The 20,479-nt window shown below is 33.4% G+C and overlaps 1 protein-coding gene across 1 annotated transcript in view; it reads left to right on the forward strand.

The window, feature by feature from the left end:
• Positions 1-418: 418 nt before the first annotated feature.
• Positions 419-20,479, forward strand: part of LOC125842528 (endoribonuclease Dicer homolog 3a) — a 384,270-nt gene continuing 364,209 nt past the window's right edge. The window contains exon 1 of the mRNA XM_049521831.1: positions 419-424. The gene's annotated coding sequence lies outside the window, so the exon portion shown is untranslated. The remainder of the gene's footprint in view (positions 425-20,479) is intronic.

A 20,479-nucleotide genomic window follows, 5' to 3' on the forward strand; every position in this document is an offset into this window, starting at 1 on the left:
GCAGATTCGAGTTCATACACTAGCTTAAGGTAACGAATGAAAGACACAACATTCAATATTGATCATTGTTATCGGTTCATAACCACTAAAAATAAACTAAGACAAACAAATAACTCAGGTCTAATCATGATACACTTCTGGACATCATCTATCAATCAGAAAATGCAACCATTTGACGACGAAAATGAATGTGTTCGAAATCGAGCCATAACAAGAACTCAACTCTTAATCATAGATTTTCGACCAAACCAATGTCACGAAAGGGAATAACTCCGGGCAAAGAGAAACAGAACCAACACAAAATGGCAAACCAAGAACTCAATGACAAATAACAAACATCATGGAATTTGAGATGCTGGCAACGTCATGTCGAAAAAAAAGAAATCAAATGAAGCACTCTAATCTCACGTAATGAAACTTTGAAGCTAGACCAATAATCTTTTAGCACGATTGAAATTTGCACTAATGAACCAATAATACTGCATGTTGGGGAAAACCACGAATCAAGCCCAAAGAATTAAAATAAATAAACCCCTAGACATACTAACTAACAATATTAGATGGCAGAGATACACTTCCTAAAATGAATGAAAGAGTAGGGATCAATCCTTTTCTTGCGGCGGTGAAAGAAAGTCCCAACAGTCTAGATTTAACAGAGGAAACAAGCATGCATGAATTGATTATATTTAAACAATAACAACTGCACGAGAAGGAACTATACTTAAACTAATCTTCTTTTAGAATAAGAGCATAACACATTAAATTAATTTAAGTGAATACACATATAACTAAGGGATTGGACAAGAAAGTTAAAAAGAAAAACAATCATGGCACATAAATCCATCATATAATGCTACTGGTTTTACCTTTAAAATTCAACCAAGTTGTACCAAAATATTTTCGCTCCAATCTGGAGCTAAACAAACCATCTGGATCGAACTATTCAATAAAACTTGAAGAGTCGTGGTATCAAATAGCATTCAAGCTCATCACCTATATGATGGCTAAATAAAGGACGCATGAACAAATTATGCTAAGAACACACTGTTCACATGATACTATAACACACCTCAGGTTATGAAAAAGCACACTAACATGGAAATGGATACCTAAAAGAAGAACTACAATATTGAATAAAATTTCTAGATTTTGACTAATGAGTAACACTTAAAATAAACTGAGCTACACTTGGAAAGAAAAAGCAACAATCAGATTGTTGTAGCCCCATTTTGAAACCCAAAACATTTTCAACAAACAAAGAAACAAACACCTATTTAACAATAAGCATATGATCAAAGTTAAACCGAGATTACCTTTCTTGGAGTAGCAAAACTGAGACCGAGAGAACAATAACTTCTCACCAACTCCGAGAGATTTCGACGAAAATTTGAGTTCCAAGCAGTAGACCCAAAACCTCAATATATGAGTATCAATCGCCCTAGACTCTACCTCGTGTCTTCTCTAGTGTCTCCAACCTCTATATTTTCCAACTCTAAAACTAAAGGCAAAAGAAGTTTAAATAGAGGGGATTTTTTGGTTCGAATTGGGGGGAAATTTTGGGTGAAACGGATAAGAATTGGAGATATTTGGAATTCAAAAATTGAATTTTCCTTTTAGTATAAGGAACATGCCTGATTCTTGTACAAAAATTGAATTATACAAAAAATACACGTTGATCGCTACGTATTTGCTGTTGTATTGACGCGCCATTTGGAGACGTTGATGTATGTGACTGTTGGCTGAGTTTCGTGAACGTTGGTAAGCTGCTGTGTACTGACGTTAGAGTTCTTTTGATGTGGGCTGGGTCGACTTGAAATGCAGAACTGAGGAATTGGGTCAGTTATTAAGAGTTGGGCTGGAGGAAATGGGCTGAGTTTGGGGTTGCTCATTTGTATTGTTAATTGAGGAACTTTCACATATAGCTACTCAAAAATAACCTTATTACTCTCCATAGCTATAGTTTTATATAATTACAATTCATAGCTACATGCCATAGGGAGGAGAGAGGCGAGCGAGACTGGGAGAGAGAAAAGAGAGGAGAGAGGCGAGCGAGAGAGGGAAAAGAGTGGGAGAGAGGTGAATTGTACATATATATCAGTTAGATAATTGTATATTATACATATGTATTTGTATATATGTCAAGCGAGATTGGGAGAGGGAGGAGAGAGACGAGCGAGATTGGGGGAGGGAGGAGAGAGGCGAGCGAGATTGGGAGAGGAAGGAGAGAGGAGAGCGAGAGAGGGCAGAGAGTGGGAGAGAGGTGAATTGTATATGTATATCGGTTAGATAATTGTATATTATACATATGCATTTGTATATATGGCAAGCGAGATTGGGAGAGGGAAGAGAGAGGCGAGCAAGAGAAGGCAAAGAGTGGGAGAGAGGTGAATTGTATATGTATATCAGTTAGATAATTGTATATTATACATATGTATTTGTATATTTTGGTGAATTATACATATACAAACGTGGCTAATTATACAAACTTGAAGTTTGCCCACATAATTAGTGTATATTGTTAATCGCGAGTAGTAATTATAGCAAACTATAGCTATAATGAGTAATTAAGTAGTATAAATTTGCTTAACCACGTAATTTTCCCTTGTTAATTTTGGGTCTTAATAGTTTTAAAATAAAAGGGTTAGGGAGATTATACAAATTACAATGGCTATATGGATTGCAATTATAGCCATTTTAAATTCAAAATATAGCCGAATTGAGTTAATTTAGTGAATCCGGCTAGAATTAAAACACGATAGAGTTAATACTAATAATTAATTAACAACCTTCTTAATCTCAATGAAAACAAAATAATTAACTTAATTATAAAATAAGTTATTCACTTGTATTAAGTTTGTGACTTGTAGATCATAGTTGGCTAGATCCTCGCTCTTTGTATTTGTGTGTACCCTAAGTTTGACATTCTCCTATGTCCATTTGAATCTCCTCTATCAATTCTTAAATCTCCCGAGACGTTTTTCAGTACTTTTGTAGATGCCAAAAAGATTAACCGATGGGAGCAAATCCTCTACCAATTTTTTATTGGGGAGGCAAAAGTCGATAAAGCAATGCCATCTTCATTTCCAGAATGTGCAAATGTCAAGCCACATTCTTACTAAAAGATACATAAATTCTTGGAGGGTCTTTGGATTGCCTTAATATGCTCTAAATAAAGCCAAAAATACATGGCAGTCCAAAGTGTAAACATGTCTTTGTATTTGATGTTTTCAATTCATTTTTCATTTTAATCTAAAAGTAATTTGGCCGTATTGTATCAGTTACATGTCTTTCTACTTCATTCACAAGAAAAAGACATAGATCAAAAGCAAAGAGTTTGTGAATATACAAAACAAGAAAAGCTACACAAATTCAATCCTATGTAGTATACATATAACTTGTCTAAAGCAATAGTCTATACTTGATACCCGCTAAAAAGTAACTAAATTGACTAGTAGTGAGTACTACTAAATATGTCTTGGACATCGTGATGCTAAAATGTTTTTTATTTTGATAATAAAGTTTACATCAATCTCCAATCAACTTGATATTCTGAGAACATAGACTTGTGTATCTATCAAATAAATATGACATGGAACGAAAAGAGAAATAAAGAGGCAAACTCTGTTGAATAGTAAATGTTACAAAAAGTTGTATTTTTATAGAAGAGAACTTTTCCTAAAAGCATTATTAAATATCCCAAACTAGAAAATCAATCAATGAGGCATTTGAGTTTCTAATCGCAACTAAATTCCATTGATGACTAAGAGGTGTATTAAAGAATTTGATCCTATCCTTTCCATTTCAATTCCAGTTCCCATATACTCCCAAAAGACAAAAGTTAGATAACGAGTCCATCGTAAATCTGGATCACATAATGCGCTAACTCTAATTATCTAGTTCCTAGCATAGTCTTCAGTCTAGATTTCCTCAAAGATAACATGGTAAACAATGATATCGACGTATTTATTATATTCCATCATTTTGAGCAACAAATACAGAATCAACGTCCTGTAAGAATGAAGCTATTTATCTTAAAGATCATCTGCTCATATCTTCTTAATTCAAAATGAATAAAGTTGGAACGAATTTTAGTCTGTTGAGCCTTAAAACCTTCTACATGTAACTATTTTTGCCTTCCAATATTTGTCTGCTTACCCAGGGTTAGATAATCCTTTTCTAGAAAAACAATTGGGCAAATTTGAGGCAACCAATGCTATAGTTATTTTAAGATGGATAACAGCAAGATGAAGGCACACATTAGGGTTGAAGCATTAAGAAATTTTAGGTGGAATTCGAAATGTTGAATACAGGACAAGGCAAAATTCAAACGTATGCTAAAAAGAGAAGCAAAACAAGAACCATAATGGAGTTTCAACATGAAAAGTCTTATATGATATGGTACATTTTATTTCAAATTTTTAATTCTTGATCCAAAAGCCTCACTGAACATATATATATATATATATATATATATATAAAGAATAAATAAGTTGTAGAACCCCAATCAAGAAGCAATTACATTGTCAATAACATACCATAATAATTATTCCACTAATTAAGCGGACGATTTCTTAGGAATAATATAGTTCCAAGAAACTGTGCTTCAAACATTTTTCTCTCAAACTAATAAGTGATAGTTTAGGTATAAAACTCAGACTCTCAACAGTTTAGGTATGAAATAAGAAAAGAAGGATAGTTTAGGTGTGTTTTGATATTTATCTCAATAAACAAACTAGGGGTGTACATGACCGGGTTGGTTCGGGTTTTTCAAATATCAAATCAAACTATTTGTGTCGGATTTTTAAATCTATAAACTTTACCAAACCAATAAAACTCGGGGTTTTCAACGTCAGTTTTTTTTTGGATTTTTTCGGGTTTTTCGGACTTTCGGGTTCTTTTGGGTTTTTCCGGTAAAGTATTCATACAAACATATTATTTACTTGTACTTCAAATATTTCTTTAGTCCTACCAAAATACAACTATCTAAGGTGTTTCTTAAGAAAATAACACAAATATGATATGAGTAATGACACTAAAATATCCAACAAAAAAATAATACTCCCTCTGTCCCAATTTATTTGTCTTACTTTTCTTTTTAGTCAGTCCAAAAAAGAATGACACATTTCTATATCAAGTAACAATTTAACTATAAAATATCTATTTTACCCTTACTGAAATGATTTACAGCCACACAAATTTGTATCATTCATTTTGGACCACAAGTTTTAAAAGTTTTCCTTTCTTTCTTAAACTTCGTGCTGAGTCAAAGTACCTCACATAAAATGGGATGGAGGGAGTAATAATGAAATCGCGTAAAACAAATATTGCAAATTAACAAGTCATAATGAAAATGATCATAATTTAAAAGCACTGAATCATGCTAAAATAAGTTTAATAAGTATTTATTACATGACTAAATATTAAAGGAAATTAAAATTAGATTATGTATTTGAATTGTCTAAACCAATGTAAAATCAAAGAACAAATATTCAATATTATTGTCATTCTTAGTGTTGAATTGATTTTCTTTTTGCATTAGTATTAATTTGATTTTAATTTAAGCTTTATTATAATTACCAACATCTGTGGACTATAATCTTTATTAAATCATTCAGAATTTTAAGTTTCAAACTTGAAATAATATGTTAAAAGATAAAAACTATGAAAAAGTATAAGAAATATTTAAAAATTATATCAAAGTAAATATTTTTATGTATAAAATAAAATTTTAAAATTATATATATAATGCCGGGTTGGTTTGGTTTCGGGTTGATTTTTTTAGTTAAAACCAAACCAACCCAAATATAGTCGGGTTTTTTTTTTTCAATACCAAACCAAGTCAAACCAACCACAAGTCGGATTTTTTTTCTCGGTTTGACTCGATTTGCGGTTTGGTTCGATTTTCGGTTCGATTTTGTACACCCTAAAACAAACGTTACTAGTACTAACGTTTTAAGCATAATACTTTACCGCCAGTAACGTTTTATAATTTGTTACTCGGAGACACATCTTACCACTAAAATGTTACTAACGGTAACATTTCTTTAGAATTTACAATCAAATAGCACAAATTTAGAATCAAGCAGATTTATCTATAAAACGTTAATTTCCTTTCACTTAGTTGTTGTTGTCCAAGATACCAACAATGCACGTCGTTTACTGCTTGTGGGCAGTCATGTTCAATTGGATCTCTTTCTTGTGAAAAATAAAAGATCAAACAAACAAATAACAATAATGATTTTTCATATTTCTCACCTAGCGTTCGATAAATTATAGTGATAGATTACCACCTCAGATTAATACCCTGGTGAGAGATAATTTCTCTCGAGTTAGAAAATTAATATTACACATGTTGAGAATACTAAGTGAAAAAAAAGTAAAGAACCAACAAATATTTTGAACGACGAAATATTTGTCAATAAGGCAACAACCCTTTATTTTTTAGCAAAAAGTATAGGAATCCAAATGTATGCTTTATACAAAGCCAGGAACAACAAACTCTACTGCATACAGTTTTTTCACCTATACTAGATTCAACTAATTTATCACTATAATCAAAGAAGCCTAGCTGCTGCTAGAAAACTTGATAAGCTCACCATATTTATAAAAGAATAATTCAAATGTCATAGACATGTGCTCACAAGATAATACACTTTAACTGAGAAACCCCTGCTCGTGAATCCATGTCTGCATATATTTGCCCAAGAATTTCAATTACAACGTAAGTATCGTGGTAGGACAGGAAAATTCAATCGACAAAATATGATTTTATCAGTTATAACAAAGTATATTTGCATAACAATTTTGAACAAGAGTATCAAAATTAACTATTGAAGTCAACGTTTTAAGTGCGAGCTTGTTTTAAGTACAACTATAATTATGAGCTTGTTTACTTTGTTGGTTCCAAGATTAGATAAATTCTCATAATTAATGGTGATGCAAGGTTGCTGCAAAGAAAAGTGATTCAATGTCAACTACCTTACTAACATTAAGTAATTCTTTATTTTCTTAAACTCAATGTCAACTCAAAATAGGTCAAACAAATTTTAAATGGAGAAAGTACCATACTACTAGTAAGGATGTGTTTGGTATGAAAATGTTTTCTAATTTCTCATGTTTGGTTGGCTTAAGAGTTTTGGAAAATATTTTTCAAATCAACTTATTTTCCTAAAATTTATGGAAAAAATGACTTCCCTTCAAAAATTAAGGAAAATATTTTCCAAAAAACTCTCCTCCAACCTCAAATTAATTTCTTAGCCCACCCCTTACCTCGACCCTTCGCATTCAAGAAAAAAAACTAACAATTTAAAATTTTATTTTTAAAAAATAGTTCAAATTTTAAAATTTTTGGTTTTTTTATCCNACTACAAATATTAAAATTTTCGGTCTTTTTACCCCGCACAACCCCTCAATACTCCTATTCAAAAAAAAATAAATTAAAAGTTTGTTTTTGAAAAAATTTAAAATTTTCATTTTCTTTAACTCATACCTACTCCACCCCCTACCAGCCCCCACCCACTCCAAAAAAAAAATAGTTTGATTTTAAGAAAATCAATTTTAAATTTTTATTTTTTTATCTCACCCAACCCNAATACACACAAAAGAAATGTAATTTATATTTTTTTTTAAAAAACAAATCTCAATTTGAAATTTAGGTCCCGAATAGAGTATGATTGGATCCCGACTCAAAAGTTGGGGTCAAAATCTCAATTTGAAAATCGAATTGGGTCTCACATTGATTATTGGTTGTTGGGGGCGAGTCCCGATTTGGAAATCAGGTTTCGTTTCGTATGTCAAAGTCAAAAACCGAATTGATGATCGTGTTCAAGTTTGGTTGTCGGGGTCAGGTCTTGGGTTAGATATCCCATCTCAATTGGAATGTCAGGCTCGGATCGAAAGTTGAAGTTAAATCTCAAGGTCGAATTTCGGATCGACCATCGGGGTTGTGTCCTATTTCACGTCACTACAACAAATATGATATATAGCTACGAAATTATTAGCTATGACATCAAATTCGTCACTAATTGTTCGCTTTTAGTGACAAATTACTTTTCGTGCTTAAATATATCAGACACATACTTTTAGTGACGAAACATAAAAATCCGTGGCAAAGTTTCGTTTACTAAAGTTTCCCACCAAAAAACTAATTGGCGCCATTTGTTAAGTAGTGTTAGTCACAAATTTAAAGTTATCGGTGACACATTATTTCGTCACTAATAATGTATCTAATTCATGACAGAAAAATTTTTGTCTTAAAATTTATTGATTTTTGGACCAAAAAAAATTTAATCTAAAAAAATATGTTGTTACAATATCTACAAATTAGAGTTGGTAGTTAAATATTGTAAGTTTTAGCTATAAGAATTTAGCTTTAATTATGATATTTATTTTCGTCACTAATAGTATAAATAATTGGTGACAAAGATTTTATTGTCTCTAATCAATCTATGATTTAGTGACAACAAAAAAATTGTCACAAAATATGTAAAATGTTAAATAGCGATGACTTAAAATTTGTAGTGAATAATTCAACTAATTGCTACAAAAAAAATTCATAGCTAAATACAATTTTTTTTTGGCTACAATTGTTCATAATTACAAGTCACAACTTACAAAAAGAATAATATAAGTGCTTCATAAGAAATAGACAGAGTCCTTTCGTTAATTGGAAAGCAAAAATATTAAAACCAACAAATTCGGTCCATTTTGTAAAAATGAAAAAGTTCAATTCATGAATTTTCTTAAATTACATAATTATAAAATGCATCATTTCAAAATACAATCCAGGTTATAAGTATCGTGAGTGGGGTACGGTTCTGCCACTAGATCACTAATATTTGTTGATTTAATACTTTTATTTTTTATTTGATACACTTTCATCGATAAAGACAATAGAAAAAATAATTTCTCAAGTCTTAGTGCTATTTTTTATGCGTGTCAATTGATTTATGATTGGTAAACTGCATAGACTAAGTCGATCTATTTGCTTCTATCTAAAAATATGTAGATATTTAATAGTAATTCCACAAACGCATGTAGAACAACTATACAGAGATAACATCGACTACAAACTTAGACTTTGCAAAGGTGCGAAATATTTCATGAATTTCTATTAACTTTTTCCATCAGTGTGAAAATCGAAATAAACTAAAAAATGAAAGCACAAATGAAAGAAATGAACAATCTAGGATTTCAAATATATTATGATGAAGTACTATAGTTATGGGTATCGATGTTCTTTTTTTCAAAACAATTAATTTACTCACCGAATTGAACCGATTATTCAATTTTTTAAATGAAATTGAAAGTTTAATTTTATATAAATTTATAATTGTACTAAATAGTTTTTAAAATTTATAAAAATATATGAATAAAATGATAGAATCGTACTGAATATATTTAAAGATATGTTAAAAAATATACAGTTTAATTAAAATATAATCTACATTTGAATGAATTGTGGGTGGTAAATTTCATGCACTTGTGTATGTGTATAAATAATCATATAATATATTATATCTTCAAAAGTTAAATTTGAAAGAAGTGAATGAAGTACAAAATAAATTAAAAATAAGAGACAAGAGAGAGTTGGTCGGATGGTAAGCACTCATCACTTCCAACCTTAAGGTTGTGAGTTCGAATCCCCAAGAAAGCATAATAGCATAATGTGGGAGTGAGTTCGAATATCCCCAAGAAAGCATAATAGCATAATGTGGGAGTGAGTTCGAATCCGCAAGAAAGCATAATAGCATAATGTGGGAGCTCCTAGGGAGGAGTTTAAAATAAATTTGAGATGGGGGAGGATAATAGGAAAATTAACCTTTTTTATAATAATAAATTTGTCCCTAATTAATACATTTAATAACAAAATAATTTTTGGTATATAAAATATAGTCATTAGTGGCGAAAATAGATTTTGTTCAACTACGAAATGCATATAACTTTAGAGACAACTGATATCGTCACTGATTGAAGTAAAATAATTAGAGACGATATAATTTTGTCAGTATTATTAACCTTTTTAGTGACAAAACATACTATAATCTACAAAAAATATACTTTTTACGATAAATAAATTTGTCACAAATGTTTAAGCATTTGGGGACGATTTTTCTTTTTGTAGTTAATATAATACTTTTAGCGATGAAGTACTAAATTGTCTTTGTATACTTTTAGAGACACACATTTAGTGACGACTGAGAAACGAATTATTTTTCGTCTCACAAGATTTTTAGTGACAAAATATGATTTATAAATGACGAAATTATTTGTCCCTGATAATCAAATTTGTTGTAGTGCATGTCGGGGTCATGTCCTAGATCGATTATCGAGGTTGGTTTAAGAGCCAAAAATTATTTTCCTTAAAAGTATTTCTTCTCCCTAGTAATTTTTTTTTAAAAAAAATCATTCACAAACTAAACACTAAAAACTATTTTTTGAAAAATATTTTCTACTCGCTAACCAAACATGAGAAAATAAATAAAAAATCCACTTATTTCCAAAAAACATTTCCATGGAAAATATTTTCCTTCCTACCAAACACACCCTAAAAGGAAAAATCAAAACAAACTATACTGAAAGTTGGCTTAATTGCTAAAGAAGCTCATGAAAACAATGACATAAAGATATATTCCAACAGAAATTGCATGTCTATGAACTTAAGTAATACTAATAGATTATATTAAAATTTGTGGATACGAATATACATATTAACTATCCATTGTGATTAAGGACAAAATGAATTTGGCTTTACTGGTTTCATGATACCATATGGTGGTGACCTATTCCACATGTACAATGCTGCAAGTGAAAATTACTTGAATTAAAAATACTACTCAAGGCACCCATTCAAGTGAAAATTATTTTTTTTACTCTTCAGTATCAGTAAAAAAAATAAAACAACTGTAGTCCGCCACAAAGATTGTGAGAGTAATTGGTGAAGGATCAACATTCTGCACAATCTAAGCATGCTCAAGTACCTTTTTCATCTGTATCCCACAAACATAAAATCAAAAGAACAAGTTAGGTCCAAGAGAAAAACCTGACTAATGAGGTCCTTGGCAGCTGATGTAACAACTGGTTTGGCAGGAAATTTGAGATCCACTTGCACAATCCTGTCATATCCACAGGAAAACCTTGTCAATTACCCACAGACCCACGAGTGTTCAGCTAGTAATATTATAATAGTCTCCTGCCATTTCAAACTCATCCGTGCAAGATTTAGCTATTGACAGAAGGCTATAAAATTGTACTACTTGTGTAATGATATGTGTAATTCATTGTCATTTCATACTCGTTCAAGAGTTTTTGAAGTTGAGAAAGATTCTGAAAGTTAGTGACTGAAGATTTTTTTTTTTGGTAACTGTAATATTTTTATTACCAGATTTGCAATATGTACAAAATTGGAAACTCTGGATGTGGACAGTTTCCATTCTTAGAGTCCATCTAATTCAAAAAGTTCCTTCTTGCTAGTACTAATCTAAGGATAGAAATTTAGCTTTTGCATAAAACCTATAATTCTAGGGATCATACTAGCTCTACAATGTATGCCTTGGATGATTGCTCTAGTGATCATCTCTATGTTCCTCTCCTTGTTTTGAAAGATCCTGTAATTCCTTTCTTGCCAGATGTAGTAGATTGTTGCTGCTAAAGTCATTATGTATACCTCTGCTATTATTCGTTTTACTTGAAGCATGCTCTACAGCCCAAGTCAGTTCCTCAGTCCATTCATTACTAGCTCTATTAATTGATAGCCAGTTCAGGAGTTTTTGCCATAACATTCTTGAGAAGATACATGTAAAGAATAGGTGCTGGTGGGTTTCATTAGCTTCCATGCAGAGTGGACATAATGTATCATTTGTGATCCCCCATCTTGCCAGTCTATCTCTGGTGTAGAGTCTTCTATTAATAGCCAAGTACAGTGCAAAGATCCATTTAGGACTCCCTTGGTTGTTGCAGGTCATTCTCCTCCAAGGAACCTTGATATATTCACCCCTCAGCTTCTTATACATTGCATTGATATTCAACTCATCTGTCTCCATGATTTCTGTAATTTGCAAGCCCTTCTCTTGAAGCCAATGCCCTGCATGCAGAATTTTACTCACTATCCAGGAAACCTGGTTTACTATTACTTCCCATGGTTTGCTACCATAGAGGTAAAAGGTATGCACCCATACAATCCATAGTTTATCTTTCTTCTTGTTTAGATCCCACAAGTGCTTTAGTATACCTGCTTTATTCTACATGTAGATATCAATGACATTCAGTCCTCCTGCTACTTTTGGCCAGCCAAGAATGTCCCATGCAACAAGTGCCTTCCCTTTAACTTGTGTCGCACCATTCCATAGAAACCTTTGTTAGGTTTAGCAAGGTGTGAATGAGAAATAAAAAGAGAAAATGAAAAGTGGAAGAACCAATGAAAGTGGGGGAACCAATTTTGGAGGGAAAATGAAAAGTCATTGCAAAGTGCAAATGAAAAGTCATTTTTACCATATTGGTAAAAGAAAGGAAATTGTTATCCTTATGGAAACACTTCCTTTAGTTCTTAAAGGGTTAAGAAGAAGGTGCCCCCTCGCGCCGTCGTCGTCGCTCTCTCGGCCTCGGCTCCGGCTTCGGATTTGGCAACTGATTTGATTGATAATATTTTTTGGACAAAATTTATTTAATCAATATTGTTAATTCATTATTCGCGCGTAACGGTAAATTCGTTTGAAAGGATTTGTTCCTTCTAAAAAGTTGTTACTTTTCCCAAAAGACACAACGTTCTGGAAAAAAACAGGTCTGAATAGATTTGTCTGAATAGACGCGTTCCTTGCTACTAATGGCCGTAAATAAGAGGTCGTTTTTGTTTTTCAAACACAGAAATTTTTTTCCTCTCTGCATACATTTTCTTACATAAACAAAATTGTCGATCGACTGAGTCTGTGTATGCTCTTGTTGATGTTCTTGCGTTCACTGAAGTTATTGAAGTTTGAGGTACCGCTACTTCTCTAACAGGTTAATCCATTTTATCTTGGAAGGAATTAATCTGCAACCTCGCGTACAGTGAGGGGATTAAATTTCTTAAGGAAACGCAGTGGTTTCTATGGACTCGGATTAAAAAATTCTGTCTATTTCATCTTTTTTCTGTTTCTGTATTTTTGACTAACCTGAATACAGAAAATAACAATCTTAAGAAATTTATAGTTTCTATATTTGAGGTTTCTGGAGATTAAAACCTTTATGGTTTTCTACTATGTTTGAATTTTTAAAATTCATTTGATTAACGATTAAAAGAACATAAAAATTTTATCGTTAAATCAGAAACAGTCTGTGTAAGGATTTATTCTTTACTGTTAGTATTTCACATACTAAAGTTGTCTGCCATTTGTGACAGAAAAATGACTAATTCAAGTCAAGTAAGTGCTGCAACAACATCGTTCAACTGTTGCTCTAGCACCAGCTGAGAAACATGCAAAGTTTTCTAGAGTTGACTTCAAGAGATGACAGCAAATGATGTTCTTCTATCTGACTATGTTGAGTCTGCAGAGGTTCATTAATGAGAATGTTCCTGTTATGTCGGATGAAACTCCGCCTGAAGAACGATTCTTGGTAACAGAAGCATGTACACATTCTGATTTTTTGTGTAAAAAATATATTTTGAGTGGCCTGCAGGATGATTTGTACAATGTGTACAGTAATGTCAAAACCTCAAAAGAACTCTGGGATGCTTTAGAAAAAAAGTACAAAACAAAGGATACCGAAATGAAGAAGTTCATTGTGGCAAAGTTTCTGGACTATAAAATGATAGACAGTAAGACCATCGTTACCCAAGTTCAAGAATTGCAGATCATAATCCATGGTATAAATTTCTTTAATACCTATATTGGAAATATTAAATCTATTCTTAATACTCACATAATCTTTAATGTAGGATTGGTTGTGAATGAAGCTTTTCAAGTGGCGGCCATTATTGAGAAGTTACCTCTATTGTGGAATGACTTCAAAAACTACTTGAAACATAAATGCAAGGAGATGATTGTTGAAGTTCTCATGGTAAGGCTGAGAATCGAAAAGGATAACAAGGCCGCAGAAAAGAGGTCACGTGGTAATTCAGCAACATCTGGAGTAAATATTGTTGAAGAAGATCCCACAAAATCAAAGAAAAGAAAGAAAGCATCTGGTCCAAAGAACAATCACCCTAAGAAGAAATTCAATGGAAGCTGCTTCAATTGTGGCAAACGTGGTCATAAGGCTACTAAATGTCGGGATCCCAAGAAGGACAAGAAGAAGGATCAAGAAAATTTGACTGAATCCAAAGGAGAGATGGACGATCTTTGTGCAATGCTTTCAAAATGCAACTTGGTTGGAAATCCAAAAGAGTGGTGGATAGATTCTGGTGCCTCATGCCATGTTTGTGTCAACAAATAATTATTTTCATCATATACTCCAGCACCTACAGACGAGAAGTTGTTTATGGCAAACTCCGTTGTTGCAAAGGTGGAAGGAACTGGAAAAGTCCTCTTAAAGATGACATCGGGAAAGGTGGTGACTTTGAACAGGGTCTCGTATGTTCCGGAAATTCGAAAGAACTTAGTTTCTATACCAGTTTTGACTAAGAACGGATTCAAATATGTATTTGTTTCTGATAAAGTTGTAGTGAGTAAGAATGAAATGTATGTAGGAAAAGGTTACCTCAGGGCCTCTTTAAACTCAATATAATTGCAATTGATATGAATAAAGATTCTGCTTCTTCTTACTTGCTTGAGTCTAAATGTTTATGGCATGAACGTTTGGGACACATTAATAACAAAACCTTGCGAAAACTGATTAACTTAAATGTTTTGCCTAAGTTTGAGTGCAATAAATCAAAATGTCAAGTTTGCGTTGAATCTAAGTATGCTAAGCATCCTTATAAGTTTGTTGAAAGGAATTCATATCCCTTAGAACTGATTCACACGGGCATTTGTGACATGAAGTCAACACCAACACGTGGTGGGAAAAAAGTATTTCATAACTTTTATTGACAATTGCACTAGATATTGTTATGTCTATTTGCTAAATAGTAAGGATGAAACAATAGATGCATTTAGGCAATATAAAACTTAAGCTGAAAGTCAATTGGATAAAAAAATCAAAATGATTAGAAGTGATAGAGATGGAGAATATGAATCTCCATTTGCAGAAATATGTTTGGAAAATGAAATCATCCATCAAACTACTGCACCTTACTCTCCTCATTCTAAAGGAATTGCGGAAAGGAAAAACCGAACTTTAAAGGAAATGATGAATGTCTTACTTATAAGTTCAGGTGTACCACAAAACTTGTGGGGGGAAGCTATCCTTACAGCAAATCGAATACTCAATAAAATGCCTCACACGAAGACACATGTTATTCCATATGAGAAATGGAAAGGTAGAAAACCCAACTTGAAATATTTCAAAGTGTGGGGGCGTCTAGCCAAATTCCAGGTTCCTATACCTAAGAGGGTGAAAATAAGGCCTAAGATCGTGGATTGTGTATTCATTGGATATGCCACAAATAGTAAGGCATGTCGATTTTTGGTTCATAAGTCCGAACATCCGAATATTCATGATAATACGATAATGGAATCAGATAATGCTGAATTTTTTGAACATAGCTATCCGTATAAAACTAGACTTGAGTCATCTAGTAGGGGGTCTAAACAACCTCGAGAAGAACTAAAAGAGAATGAAACCAATAAAGAGAGACCAAGGCGCAGTAAACGTCAAAGGACAGCTACTTCATTTGGATATGATTTTGTAACATTCCTTCTTGAAAGTGAGCCTCAAACATTCAAAGAAGCGATGTTGTTTAGCAACTCAACCTCTTGGAAGGAGGCAGTCAATAGTGAGATTGAATCAATCTTAAGCAATCATACTTGGGAGCTGGTTGATCTTCCTCAAGGGAACAAACCCTTGGGTTCAAAATGGATCTGAAAAAGAAGATGAAAGATGATGGAACTATTGACAAATATAAAGCAAGACTTGTTGTCAAAGGCTTTAGACAGAAAGAAGGTCTTGATTATTTTTACACATACTCACCAATAACTAGGATTACATCAATTCGGATGTTAATTGCCCTAGCTACAGTATACGGTCTTGAAATCCATCAAATAGATGTGAAAACTGCCTTCTTAAATGGAGAGCTGGAGGAAGAGATTTACATGGAACAGCCTGAGGGCTTCGTAGTTCCCGGTAAAGAAAAGAAAGTATGCAAATTTGTTAAGTCACTTTATGGACTAAAACAAGCACCGAAACAATGGCATGCAAAATTTGATCAAACCATGTTGCCAAATGGATTTAAGATCAATGAGTGTGATAAATGTGTTTACATTAAAGACACTCCAGATCAGGAAGTCATTGTATGCCTATATGTGGATGACATGCTGATAATGAGCAAGGACATTGTCAATATAAAAGTTACTTAGCGTATGCTCGCTAGTAAGTTTGATATGAAAGATCTAGGAGTAGCCGATTTGATATTGGGAATTAAGATTCACAAAACTCCTAACGGTCTAGCATTGTCTCAATCTCACTATATTCAAAAGGTACTTGAAAAGTTCAAGTATTTGAATTTCAAAAAGGCAAAGACCCCAATTGATGTGAACCTTAATCTTGCGAAGAATAAAGGTGAAAGTCAATCTCAATTGGATTATGCCAGAGTATTGGAAAGTTTGATGTATGTCATGAATTGTACACGACCAGACATAGCCTGCGCTATACGTAAACTGAGTCGATACACAAGTAATCCCAATCAAAATTATTGGTTGGCAATGAAGAGAGTTTTTGGGTACTTAGAAGACACTCAAAACTATGTTTTGCATTACAACAAATATCCAGCATTTCTTGAAGGATATAGTGATGCAAATTAGATTACTGGGTCAAATCCACGAGTGGATATGTTTTCACTATTGGTGGAAGAGCAATATCTTGGAAATCATCCAAACAAACATGTATAGCTTGCTCTACAATGGAGCCTGAATTCATCGCCTTATACAAGACAGGTGAAGAAGCTGAATAGCTCTGGAATTTCTTAGAAGATATTCCGTTTTGGCCCAAACCAATGGCCCATATACGAAGGGCTGGAAGCGTTATGTATAACAGGAAGTCTCGTCACATAAGACGAAGACATAACTCTATTAGACAACTACTCTCTAGTGGAATTATCACAATTGACTATGTAAAGTCAAAGAATACTGTGTCGGATCCACTTACAAAAGGCCTAACTAGAGAGGGAGTTGAGAGATCATCGACGGGAATGGGACTATGGCCGAGAACAAGTCATCGTGGCGATAACTCTACCTAGAAGACTGGAGATCCTAAGATCTAGGTTCAAGGAGATAAAACATAGTCATAGATGACGATTCAACATTGTCAAAAATTATTTTATGTCCATTCTCATGATGAGACAATGTTCAGTAACCAGGATAAAGGCATAAGGACTTTTTTAATGGTTTCTAAGTTTGATACAGGGTATATCAAATAGTGTATCTACGGGATAACACATTTAAAAACCACCTATGTAAGTGTGAAGTGTAAGCCGCTTCAAGGAGAATCTGATAAGGAAGTGTGAAGTGTATACCGAGATGTGTTTGTGGCTGAAACGAACAAAACAATGAGAGCCAAAAACAGTTCAAGAGTTGATTATGTGACTTATGCTGTCTAGGTATACACCAAAGCTCGACGGTTAAAAGATATCAAATCTACTGATTGACCGAGTATATCCGATATATGTTCACTATAGAAAGTTTAAAGGGAAACCTACTTATCCAAATGCGATTAACCCTTACTTATAAGACACACAAGTTTTTCATGCATATGTTTTAACTATAACCATTCCCCATTCATGTGGGAGATTGTTGGGTTTAGCAAGGTGTGAATGGAAAATAAAAAGAGAAACTGGAAAGTGGAAGAACCAATGAAAGTGGGGGAACCAATTTTGGAGGGAAAATGAAGTGCAAATGAAAAGTCATTTTTACCATATTGGTAGAAGAAAGAAAATTGTTGTCCATATATTAGGAAACACTTCCTTTAGTTCTTAAAGGGTCAAGAAGAAGGTGCCCCCTTGCGCCGTCATCGTCGATCGCTCGGCCTCGACTTCGACTTTGGATTTGGCAAATGATGTGATTGATTGATAGTATTTTTTGGACAAAATTTATTTAATCAATATTGTTAATTCATTTCTTTTCTCTTATAAATTTATTTAGAATGTTAGTTAAATAACAGAATTAATATCGCAACGAATTATTTGAAATTCACGCGTAACGGTAAATTCGTTTGAAAGGATTTGTTCCTTCCGAAAAGTCGTTACTTTTCCCAAAAGACACAATGTTATGAAAAAATGGGTCTGAACAGATTTGTCTGAATAGGCGTGTTCCTTACTGCTTATGGCTATAAATAAGAGGTCGTTTTTGTTTTTCAAACACTGAAAAAAGTTTCCTCTCTGCATACATTTTCTTACATAAACAAAATTGTCGATCGACTGAGTCTGTGTGTGCTCTTGTTGTTGTTCTTGCGTTCGCTGAAGTTATTGAAGTTTGAGGTACCGCTACTTCTCTAACAGGTTAATCCATTTTATCTTGGGAGGAATTAATTGCAACCTCGGGTACAGTGAGGGGATTAAATTTCTTAAGAAAACGCAGTAATTTCTTTGGACTCGGATTAAAAACATTCTGTCTATTTCATATTTTTTCTATTTCTGTATTTTTGACTATCCTGAATACAGGAGATAACAACCTTTTACACATTGTTTCTATTCTTTTCAGAACTTGTTTTGGTACCAGGAAAATTTGTGACCGAAAAGCTTGCGTAGATATTAGCACACTATTTACCAATTGCAACCTGCCTGTATATGATAAGAATTTGACAGTCCATGTTGTAATTCTTCCCATTATCTTGTCTATTAATGGTTGGCATTGCCCTACTGATAGTTTCCTTGAGCTCAAAGGTACTCCAAGGTATCTAAAAGGAAGTAGTCCCTCAACAAAACCTGTATTCTGTAGGATTACTTGCTGCATTTCTGCTGACACACCTCTAAAATACACACAACTCTTAGCTTGATTTGCTATGAGTCCAGACACCTTTGAGAACTGTTGGAAGCACTCATACATGAGGGTAGTTGATGATACATCTCCTTTGCTAAACAACAAAAGGTCATCAGCAAAACTTAATTGGATAATGTGTTGTCTGTGACATCTAGGATGATACTTAAAACCTGGATTTCTTCTCAATGTTTTCAGCAATCTTGTGAGGTAATCCATAGCCAAGACAAACAAATAAGGGAACAGAGGATCCCCTTGTCTCACCCTTTTCTTTGCTTTAAAAGGTGCACTAGGACATCCATAGATCAATATAGAATAAGACACAGTCCTAACACAACTCATTATCCATCCTATGAACCTTTGAGGGACTTGCATACCAACTTGAACCTTCTTCAGAAAATGCCATTCCAAAGAGTCATAAGCTTTCTGCATATCTATCTTGAACATACATCTTGGGGAGATCCCTTTTCTACCATACCCTTTTACCAGTTCATGACTAAGGAGTACATTATCAATCAACATTCTACCAAGTACAAAAGCAACCTGTCCTGGATCAACTAGATAATTCATCACACTATGAAGCCTATTTGTGAGCATTTTTGAAATGATATTATACAGGGTAGTGCAACAAGAAATAGACATGTATTCTTTTATGGATGTGGGATGCTTCACCTTTGGAATTAGTGTAACAGAGGTTCTGTTTATAGAGGCATACATTTCAGTAGTATGAAAAAATTGCAAGACAACTTCTGTTACCTCCTCCCTTATGATTGGCCAAGCATTTTTGAAGAAGTAAGAATTGAAACCATCATCTACTGGTGCTTTATAGTCCCCAATGCTCATCAATGTTGCCTTCACATCAGTATTCTTGAACGGTTGAATGAGAAGCAATTGTTGTTCTCTTGTAAGTACTGGTCCATCTTTTAGTATCTCAGGTTGAGTAGCTTGCATGTGATTGTTACATTGTCCTAACAACTTTTTATAAAACCCCACAACCTCCTTTGTGACATATGTTGCTTCCCTTATGACAGTTCCATCCTTTTTTGTGAGTATGTTGATATGATTCTGAGCCTTCCTACCTTTCATACTAGCAATGAAATAAGCATTGTTACCATCCCCCAGTTTGAGCCATTGTATTTTGGACTTCTGTTTATATATATCTTTCTCAATCTTACTCCACTTTGTCAATTTTGTTCTTAATGTTTTCTCCTCATCAATACTGCCTTGTGTACTTGGACTTACTCTCATACTTCTTTGTTATCTATGAGCTCTCTTCTAAGTTCTTGTACTTTCTCAGAAACCCCCATAAACTCTTTGTTGTTTAAATGTTGCATCTCTTTCCTTACCTTTTTTAGGTTTCTCTAGACCCCTTTCATACCCCTACCTAATATTTTCCAGCCATTTTTCACTCTGTCCCTGAATTCTGGATGTTGTCC

The sequence above is a fragment of the Solanum stenotomum genome, chromosome 10, assembly GCF_019186545.1.
Source record: "Solanum stenotomum isolate F172 chromosome 10, ASM1918654v1, whole genome shotgun sequence".
Taxonomy (NCBI): Eukaryota; Viridiplantae; Streptophyta; class Magnoliopsida; order Solanales; family Solanaceae; genus Solanum; species Solanum stenotomum.